The following is a 9996-nucleotide window of genomic DNA, read 5'->3' on the forward strand; positions in this document are numbered from 1 at the left end:
TGGTCTGGCTTTGCCTTTGTGCACCTGGTTTCAGGATCTTGGTTCCCTGATTAATACAATTGGTCCAGTCCTTCTGAGGAAGTTTGATCCTGAATCCTCACATCCCTGGCTGAGTCTCTGTTACCTGATGCCTTCCCAGACTGCTCTTCTCAAGCCTGCCTGGAGTTTTGCCTATTGCCAACTGCCAGACTCCCCTGATGATGCCTTTGGAGGACCTGCCAAGACATTTACCTGTTGCTGACCACCAGGCTTCTGTGATGTTAACTGTTTTCTTGTCTGGATTTCTTCATATTGCTTACTTGTGAGATCTGCTCTGACAGCTTGCCCCACCCCAGAGGGTTTGTTTTACTGGACAGTTGCTGCTACCCCCTGGACTTCAGTGCCCTGTTTAACTTGTCCTGGTGCTGACTGAGCTCAAATACAGACAGTTTGAAGCTAGTAGAAGTGAAGTCTGAACCCAGAGTGGAAGAAATTTGGTATTTTTCCTTCCTTTTTCCAGCTTTTTTTTTGTGGGGAGTTCTGATTTTAGATCAGAAGTTTTTCACTTTTTTGATGTCATTGGAAGTCTAGTCAAGCTAGGAATCCCTTCTTAGAATCAAAAATTTAAAATAATGAAAGGAAATGCAAAGTGTCAAGTAGAGGTTTGTGAAAATAAATGTTCTCTATCCAAGTTCATGGACCTCCTGAAATTTATTTAAGAACCCCTGTCTTAAAGGCATTGACCTAACCTGGGAGAAGCTAGAAGCCTCTGTTTGAAGAACAGTCAGAAAACCTTGGGGTTACCATTTATTATAGGAGATACTATCACAGGGTACAAGATGCCAAGATGGTGAGGGAAATGGAGATTGTACTCCAAGGACTGGTTGCAAGAACTGGGATTGTTTAACAATAAAGATGGGGAGGCTTGGGAGGCAGCTGGGTGGTTCAGTGAATTGAGAGCCAGGCCTAGGGATGGCAGGTCATGGGTTTAAATCTGATCTCAGATACTTCCCAGCTGTGTGACCCTGGGCAAGTCACTTGACCCCCATTTCTTAGCCCTTACCACTCTTCTGCCTTGGAACCAATACATACTATTTAAAAAAAAAAAGATGGGGAAGCTTGATAGGTGACTTCAGTTATTCGAAGGGCTGTCTTGTAGAAGAGGGATTAGACTTGCTTAGCAAGAGAAGATAGAACAGGATGTGATGGCTGGAAGATGAAAAGAGAAAGATGTATGCTTGCTATAAAGCCAAAATTCTGAATAGCCACAAAGTTCTGGCCAGCAATGGGCTACCTTGGGTGGCAATACATTTTCCCTCATGACAGCCCTTCACAGGGAGCCTTAGTGGTCACCAACCCTGTTGGATAACATTGTAGAGGATATCCTTCTTTGGGTATGAACTGGATTGATGACCTCTGAGATCCCTTCTAATGTCTCTTGTCCCTGAGATTTCCTGAAAAGTCAGTTCTAGCTCCTCTGGCATTATTCAGTTTCCTAGTCTTGCTTTCTAGATCCCAGCCCAAACTCCTAAAGAATCTTTTATAACTCTAAAAAGATAAGCCAAAATCATCGTTTCAGTAGGCTGCCTCTTTGGAGCCAAACTTACCCAAGTGAACCTTTAAGATTACTCTGAATTGGATTTGATTGGAGGTAATGGGAGAAGGAGGCACTCCTGATGGGATTGGAAGATTTGACCTCCTATGGCTACAGATAAAACCCAACCCAAAAGATATTTCTAAAATTGGCCTAGAGGCAATAACTTTCCCTGTCCAGAGCCAAGTTTCCTTCTCTGCCAAATGAGGATGTCAGACTCAATGATCTTTAAGGTCCTGTCAGAATTTCCATAGACAGTAGGAAGCTCTGACTCCTCTGAGCCTCAGTTTCCCCCTTTGTAAAATGAAGGGGACCAACTGGTCTCTACGGTTCCTCCCAGATCTGATGGTGTCCCTCCTTCTACCTTCAACTTGGGCTCAGCGCCCTCCTGCCTTACCCCTCCTCCTCTCACTCTGTAGAAAATGCACCAGCTCGAGTCCAGGAGAATGTAAAAGCAGCACAGGAGGAAAGTGGTAGATAAATTTAACAAGCATTAAAGTAATATATAATTTAAATATGTATAAAATTATTCCATGTATCGATTAGAAAATGGGTTGTTGACCGTTTCAAGGCAACAATCAATTTCAGAGTTCACAGGTCAGGTCAAGTTTCTTTCTAATGATCTCCAAAAGAAGACAGCATTAGGGAGATAATGAACTCCGCAGGATTACAGACGTGATCTATAGCCATGTGACAGCACGGGGCCCACCCCGGGAGGGAGGGCTGGCTCCTGAAGTGCAGTCATGGCAGACTGATGCACACCGGGTTTGCGCTTGTGTGTGTGTGGATATTTAAGAAAAAAAAATCTCTTGGCTGGGTGACAACCCATGATGTAATCAAAGGCAATCTGTAGAGTGACTTGCCTTTTTTTAAAACTTTTTTTATGAAGACCACAGGGATATAGCAGCTCGCGGTTATCAATGGGCAGCCGCAGTGGAACCCCATTAATGTGGTCTGCACAGATAGCTTCCCCTTTTCTGGGAAGTGGAGAGTGGGCACACTGGGCTCTGTTAATCACTCGAGGCTGACAGCCTCTGGGCTGCTGGAGAGGCGGCCCTGGCAGAGGAGGTGACCTCATCAAAGGTTTGCTCCAGTGGCTCCGCGGGAGTGCCGACCTCGCACCTAGCCAGTGGGCGGGCTTCCCGAAGCAGGACGCGATGCTTTTGTATAGAACCCTCAGCTTCTCCCTTACCAGACGTCGGAAAAAAGATGCCTTCTGCAACCAAGATGGGTCCAGGGGAAGGGGAGGAGCTGGTCTGCCGCGGGGGCAATGCTGGAGGGTACCGGGTTCCACGTCGAAATCGGAAGACCAGATTGGAATCTCAGCTCTATTCCCGACTAGGTTGGGTTGTGTGAGCTAGTCGCCTTACCTCTCCAAGCCTCAGTTGACTCTTTAGTAAAATGAGGGCGCTGAACTAGGTATTCTCTCCGGTATCTTCCAGTTCTAAATTTATGATCCTATGACCTAAAATATAGGCATGATTGATGACCAGCGTTGTTGCCCCACAGTCGGGGAACCTGTCCTTTACCTCCGAACTTTGGGTTTGAACCCACGGTAGAAAAAGGGGACTCTCTTTCCTACTTATTCGCACTGAATGTTTAGGAACAAGATAGTTTAAAAGGCCCACGTGTCTTCATTGCCTCCTTTCCAAAGGATTCTACTTCCCTTTTGTAAATTTAATTTTTAATTTATTTTACATTGTTTAAATTTAGAATACTTTTCCATGGTTACATGATTCATGATTCCCCACCCCGGGCTTTTTCCTCCCCCTCCCAAAGCTGACAAGCAATTTCACTGGGTTATATCATTTTTCAAAGCCCATTTCTGTGTTATTCATATTTGCAGTAGAGTGATCCTTTAACAAAGGATTCTCCTTCTAAAGAGCTTTTCCAATGTTAAAGTAGGAAGGTGTTACTATAATGGAAAGAATGTGAAACCCAGAAACTGAATTTGCATCTTGTCTCTGCCACTTGTTACCTTGAGCAAGTCCCCTAACCTCTAGGATCCTGTTTCCTCCTTTGTAAAATGAGAGAATTGGATTAGGCAACTTGAAAAAATGTCATCTTTATTTTATTCCAATAACAAATTTACTGGACTAGACAACTTCTAAGGACCTTTCTAGCTCTAGATTTATTGGTGTCCAATATAATCGTTATTTTCTTATTCCATTCCAGTCATAGATCTAGTGGTTATGATGGCAGACTTTCCCATTACTGGCTGAACATTGAACATCCTCCACCACCCTCATCCTCCTTGTTGCAGGAGGGCACCCAGAGTCTCAGCATTGGCAAAGAGCCATAGGGGAAGGGAAGGTGCCTAATAAGAGTTTGCTGACTTGAATTGTTGTACATTTCTGTTGTAAGCATGAAGATTTGGTTCTAGGACCTGACTAGGATTTCTTTTTTCTTCTGAATTTATATTCCATTGAACAATTATGTATAAGGTTGTTGTGAAGATCAAATGAAACAGTGTAAGTAAATGGGTTTTGCAAACTTTAAAGCAAAATATAAATACCATTGATCAGTTCTTAATCCATTAGTGAAAGAACTTCCAGGTGAGGAAATTCCTTTTACCATTGTAAATTGATGCAATTGCTCTGAATTTTATGGTCATAGACTGTTGCCTAAGGCAGTGAGAAGTTAAGTGACTTGTCCAGAGTCACGCAGCCAGGATGGATCAGAATCAGGCCTGAAAACTACGTTGTTTTTTTTACTCCAAGGATGGTTCTTCATTTCCTATGTCATATTGACCATTCTCTTGCATCATCATCATCATCATCATCATCAATTTACATTTGCTGAACACTTTGCAGTTTATACTTTCTGCATGATCACCCTGTGACATAAAGAATGCAGGTATTATTATCCCCTATATGTTTGTTGTTGTTCAGTCATTTTAATTGTGTCCAACTCTTTATAAGCCCATTTGGGGTTTTCCTGGCAAAAATACTACAATGGTTTGCCATTTCCTTCTCCAATTCATTTTACAGAGAAGGGAACTGAGGCAAACAGGGTGAAGTGATTTTCCCACAGTCTAGCTAGTAAATCTCTGGGGCCAGATTTGAATTTAGTAAGATGGTCTTCCTGACTCCAGTTCTAGCATTATGACTACTGTGCCACCTCACTGATTCTTAAAGAAGTTAATAACAATAAATAATAATAACTTGTTATATAATGACTTTTATAGACTTTAATTTGTAAATATGACTTTTTATAGACTATAATTTGTAAAACATTTTACTCATGTTCTCTCTGTAGCCCTGAGAAGTAAATAATACATGTATTATTCTCCTCATTTTTATAGATAAGAAACTGAGGCCCCAAGGACATGAAGTGACTTGTTCCTCATAATATAGCTAGTAGGTGTTAGGGTCACAACTTGAACACATATCTTTTTAGTTTCATATCCAGCACTCTTATTGACTATCCCTTCTGCCTCTTGGGAGCTGGCTTGGAACCTTAATTTGGATTTTCTGATTTATATACTTGGTTCTTCACTCTCTGCCTATGCCTATGTCCCAAAGCCCTCCAGCTGCTTAGAGCTATGCTTCCCAATTGTCCTGATCCAGTTGGAGTCTAATCTCCACTTCTTTTCCTGCGTCTACAATACTCATACTCTCCTTCAATCTCCCACTACTTGTCCTCTTGGCTGCAAGCCTTTCTGCTTCAGACTTTTAATGTCTGTTGGATCCCTCTGGTCTCATTAGACATCTGACCTTGACCCTTCTTGGCCTGTAAGGCCACTGACCGACAATGAAAAGAGATCATAAAGGACTTCTTTCCTTGGAACTGATTCTCTTGTACTTCAGTGATTAGTCAATTTGGGGGTAGGTGGCCTTTTCCTGTTGTCAATCCTGCTGTGTGACACTGAACACATTATCACCATCTTTGAGCCTCAATTTTTTACTTTGTAAAATATGACTAGACAGAATTCCTAAGGCCCTTTTAGATCTTATTATCTATTGCTTTGAGGGGAAAGAGATCCATAAATAATTGCCTTATCCAGAGATTGACTTTATAAATAGAAAGAAAGGGGAGCCACTGCCTATATACTGTGATTTCAGAGGTTCCAAGAAGGTCCCTAAATCCCTCCACTGGCTTATTGCTGTTGTCTATCATTTTCTTTCCATGGCTTCATTCCCTTTCCACCTCCAGAATGTAGGTGCGATCTGATGAACGATTCAATACGTATTTATTAAGCTGCTACTATGCTCAGAGAAGAGAGAGATACAAAGATAAATAAATGCTGGCTTCCAGATCATGAGGAGCTCATACTTCAGGAGAGGTCTAACCAGAATATATTTCACCCATGTGTGACAAAGGGGGGAAGAGAGGTGATGGTGCTGCAGAGAAAGATCTGAAATATATTTGGGGAGGCCTAACCAGAAAGTATTTCACCTATTTGTGGCAAAGGGGGGGGGAGAGGAGTGATGGTGCTGTGGAGAAAAATCTGAAACAGATTTGGGGTGTAGTAACAGTGATGCAGAGGGGGTGCCCTATTTCCTAGAAACTCTAGTCCCTGATGAGATGGGGAAGGTTAGAGAAGGGACTTACAGCAACAGGGATGGGATGGTGTGGGGCCACGGAGCCCTTATACGATAGAGTGCAGAACAGGACACTGCAATAAGTCGGATGGACTGCTATGTAGAAGAAATCAGCCCCCTGATGTTGGTGTCTTAGTCAAAGATCTGGCTGCTCTGCTCAAGTTATATTAACGGGGAACCCGAGAGGGAAATGAAGAAGACACAATTTCAGGGGAACTTCAGGGGAATTTCAGGGAGGTAGAAAGGGCAATTATAGAACTTGGGCTGGGTGATGAAGGCTTGAAAAATTGGAGCCCTGGAGGATTTCCTCCTTTTCTACATTGCCAGATGCTCTGTCCATAGAATGGGTACATGGTGTCCCTCTCTATAGGGCAAAGTACACATCTCTAGAGAAGAGGTTCTCATTCATTCATTTATTTATTCATTCATTCATTCATTCATTCATTTATTTATTTATTTATCCATTCATTCATTCATTCATTCATTCATTCATTCATTCATTCATTCATTCATTCATTTATTCATTTATTCATTCATTCATTCATTCATTCATTCATTTATTTATTCATTCATTCATTCATTTATTCATTCATTTATTCATTTATTTATTTATTTAATTGTTTGTTTGTTTGTTTATTTATTTATTTATTCATTCATTCATCCATCCATCCATTTATTTATTTATTTGTTTGTTTGTTTGTTTGTTTGTTTGTTTATTTGTTTGTTTGTTTTTGGTATGTCATAGACAACCTTCTGCCAGTCTGGTGAATCTAATGGACCTCTTCTCAGAATAATGTCTGTTGTCTATCTACATACATAAAGGAAATACTTGAAGGTCCAGAATTAGAAAAAGCTATTTATGAAGGGGCAACTTTGATCACCAGAGGTAAATGAATCGCTAATTCTGAATGTCCATCTTCTTCTTCTCCCCACAGTCCCTATCATGGGCATCTCCACCTACCTCCACCTATTGATTCGGACTGATTTCCCCCCACTCTGATAGCAGAACATCCAGGCCTCTCAGAGCTTCTCCTACAGACTGTTCCATGCTAGGATGCTACACGAGGTGAGAATTGTACTTGCTAAATTTCATTCATGTGTCTCCCACAGCTGGAGGAGGGACAGCTGTGTCTTTTGCTTCAGTATTTGGTCACCGTCATAGGAGATATAAAAGCCATGCACGAAACCTTACAAACAGGTTTGTACCAATCTCCTCCTTCCTCACCTCATTAATCTCCTGAAGTGGAGGGAGGGAGCCAGGAAGCTGAGTGAGGCTCCGCAATATATGTACATTACTGAATTAACCAGCCATGTAATTAGCGCTCAGGTGCTCAGTGGAGTACAGAACCTGCTTGGGATTATTCAAATTTGACTATAATGGCCCCAAAGTTGGGATAGTGACAGTTCCTTCCTATCCACCCACCTGGCACGCGTGACCTCAGCTCCTACTTTACCTTCCTCTGCCTCATTTGTATGTATTTTACGCTATTGTGGGATGTTGGTGGAGATTTTGTGACCACCTTTGGTGCCATAAATCATGTTTCTGCAAGGATAAGGAATGGTTATGCGGCAGGAGAGTAGCTGCCATGCCCCGGTGTCAAAGAGCTTGTAGGAACAGCTTTGGAACTTCTCAGTACGATCTAACGGAAAGAGCATTAGATCTGGAGTCGAGACCTTGGTCCTGCAGAAAAATATGAGGGGGCTGGACCAAATGATCTTTAAGGCCCTTCTGGTTCTACTTCCCATGATCCTTTTCCACTTGGTGGATCTGGGAGTAAAATCTATAGTTCTACTCCCAGGACAAACCCTGTCACCCCAACTGTGTTACATTTCCTTAAGCGAATGCCTGTTGGATGGGAGTCTGACGTTGCTCTGCCTGATGTGGCATCTTCCTCAGCTTTCTGGGGGGATCTTTCTGGGGGGACTCCTTCTCTAAGGAGCAAGCCATGAACAATACTTCTCTTCCTTACCCCCCCCCCCCCCATGGAGGATGCTTTGTTGTGTACTCCAAAGCTGAAATAATCTTAAGGCAGAGTAATCAATTCAGCAAAGGCACTTCCTCACCCAAATGAGATCAACTACCTAGGATAGAAAAGAAAGGGAAGAGTATTGACTACTCTGTGTAGTTAGGTTGAGAATAGGCAGGAGAGTGGCTAAAACAAAATATGAATTAGCAAATTCGGGGGAATTGATCATCTCTCTTGTGAGTGAATGGCTTTCTGCTTGGTAGCAGGAGGTTGGATAAGATGATCTCTTTTGATTCTGTACCCCTAAAGTTTGCCCCCATTTGTCATAGATAAAATTTGAGTTCCTTAGATTGGCATTCCAAGTCCTTTATGGTCTAGCTCTTAATTTATCTCCCACCACTCCCCAACATGAACCCTTGTCCAAACAGCCACGCTGGCTTTTTTCACACCCTTAGATATATGTGTTGCCTTCCCAATGCCAATCCCTATTCCTGTTAGAATGCATGTGTCCAGAGGGCAGATGACACTTTCATTTTTGACTTTGTATTCACAGCAGGTAGTATAGTACCTGGATTAATAAATGCTGCTGACCAATGGATTGTTCTTGAATACACCTTGAATCATCTTCACACTGCTGTTGACCCTTCTATTCTTCTTTGACCTACCTGGAAGAGCCTTCCTTGGGGGCAGCTCAGTGGATTGAGTCAGGTCTAGAGATACTAGATTCAAATCTAGCCCCAGACACTTCCCAGCTGTGTGACCCTGGGCAAGTCACTTGACCTCCATTGCCTAGCCCTTACCACTCTTCTGCTTGGAACCAATACACAGTGTTGATTCCAAGATGGAAAGTAAGGGTTAAAAAAAAGAGCCTTCTTACTCCTCTTCATTACTTTAAACCCCATCCCAGCCTTCCAGGTCCAGATTAAGTTCCTTTTCCTTTGTGACCTGGAAGGGTTGTTTTGTTTTTTGTTTTTGTTTTCAGAGAACTCCTTGTTCGGGTGGTGAAGAAAAACCCTGGATGATAACAAGTGAAAGTTTGACTTCTGAGGGCCAAAGACTAGATAAGATCACTTGCTATAGTTAGTTGAGACCAGACTGATAGCTGGGGAGTGGGCAGATGTACCTGCATAATGGAAGGACCAAGGAAATGGCCAGGATTTCCTCAAGAGGTCATCTATATGCCTGCAACTGGAAGAAACATCTATCTGCCTGGGCACTTGAACTAGGCCTCCTGAAGACTTGTATTGTGCAAATAACAACCGGCAATAATTGGGCTCAGTCCCAGAGCTGGGCTAGACTTAATCAGCTCTTTATTAATTTGTGTTGGTTTATATGTTTGTCTGTCAGTAGCTTAATGATTTTTCATGGGTGTTTGGCCTCTCGCCCTCTTTAGATTTGTAAGAGAATGAAGAAGTGAGAGGGTGCTGTATCAAGACAGACTAAAACAAGGATTTTTTTTTTAGTTGGAAAAAGACAAAACCTAAGGAGGAATAAAAATGATTCATTCATTAATTCATCTAAATACTATTTTAGAGGGCCTGCTATATGCCAAGCACTGTACTGGCAGTTAGGTATATACGAAGACAAAAAAACACAATCAATACTTGCCTTGTAGGAACTTACCTTCTTTTGGGGGAAACAACAGGTACACAAGATAAAGAATTATGAAATATAACCAAAGCGAAGTCTGAAAATGAATGAAGAGGATCGAACCACTGATGGTCTCAGCCGCCACCACACAGGTCCATAAACACATGTAAAAGTTGGAATAGGCCTTCATGGATGGGTAGAGTTGGAATGGACTTTGGGCATTATCTAGTCCAGTCCCCTCCTTTCACCAATGAGGAAGCTAAGACCTAGAGAAATGAAATGATTTGCTAGAGGCTCCATAGCTAATTCCCACTGGAATTTT

At 42.3% G+C, this 9996-nt stretch overlaps 1 long non-coding RNA gene across 1 annotated transcript; it reads left to right on the forward strand.

Moving 5' to 3' along the window:
- The first annotated feature begins 368 nt into the window (after positions 1–368).
- On the forward strand, positions 369–9746 carry LOC103092587 (uncharacterized). The gene is made up of 3 exons (XR_001629519.2): positions 369–476; positions 7053–7183; positions 9067–9746. It is a non-coding gene; the product is annotated as an uncharacterized LOC103092587 (long non-coding RNA).
- The last annotated feature ends 250 nt before the right edge of the window (positions 9747–9996 follow it).

The sequence above is a fragment of the Monodelphis domestica genome, chromosome 3 (genome assembly GCF_027887165.1).
Source record: "Monodelphis domestica isolate mMonDom1 chromosome 3, mMonDom1.pri, whole genome shotgun sequence".
Lineage (NCBI taxonomy): Eukaryota > Metazoa > Chordata > Mammalia > Didelphimorphia > Didelphidae > Monodelphis > Monodelphis domestica.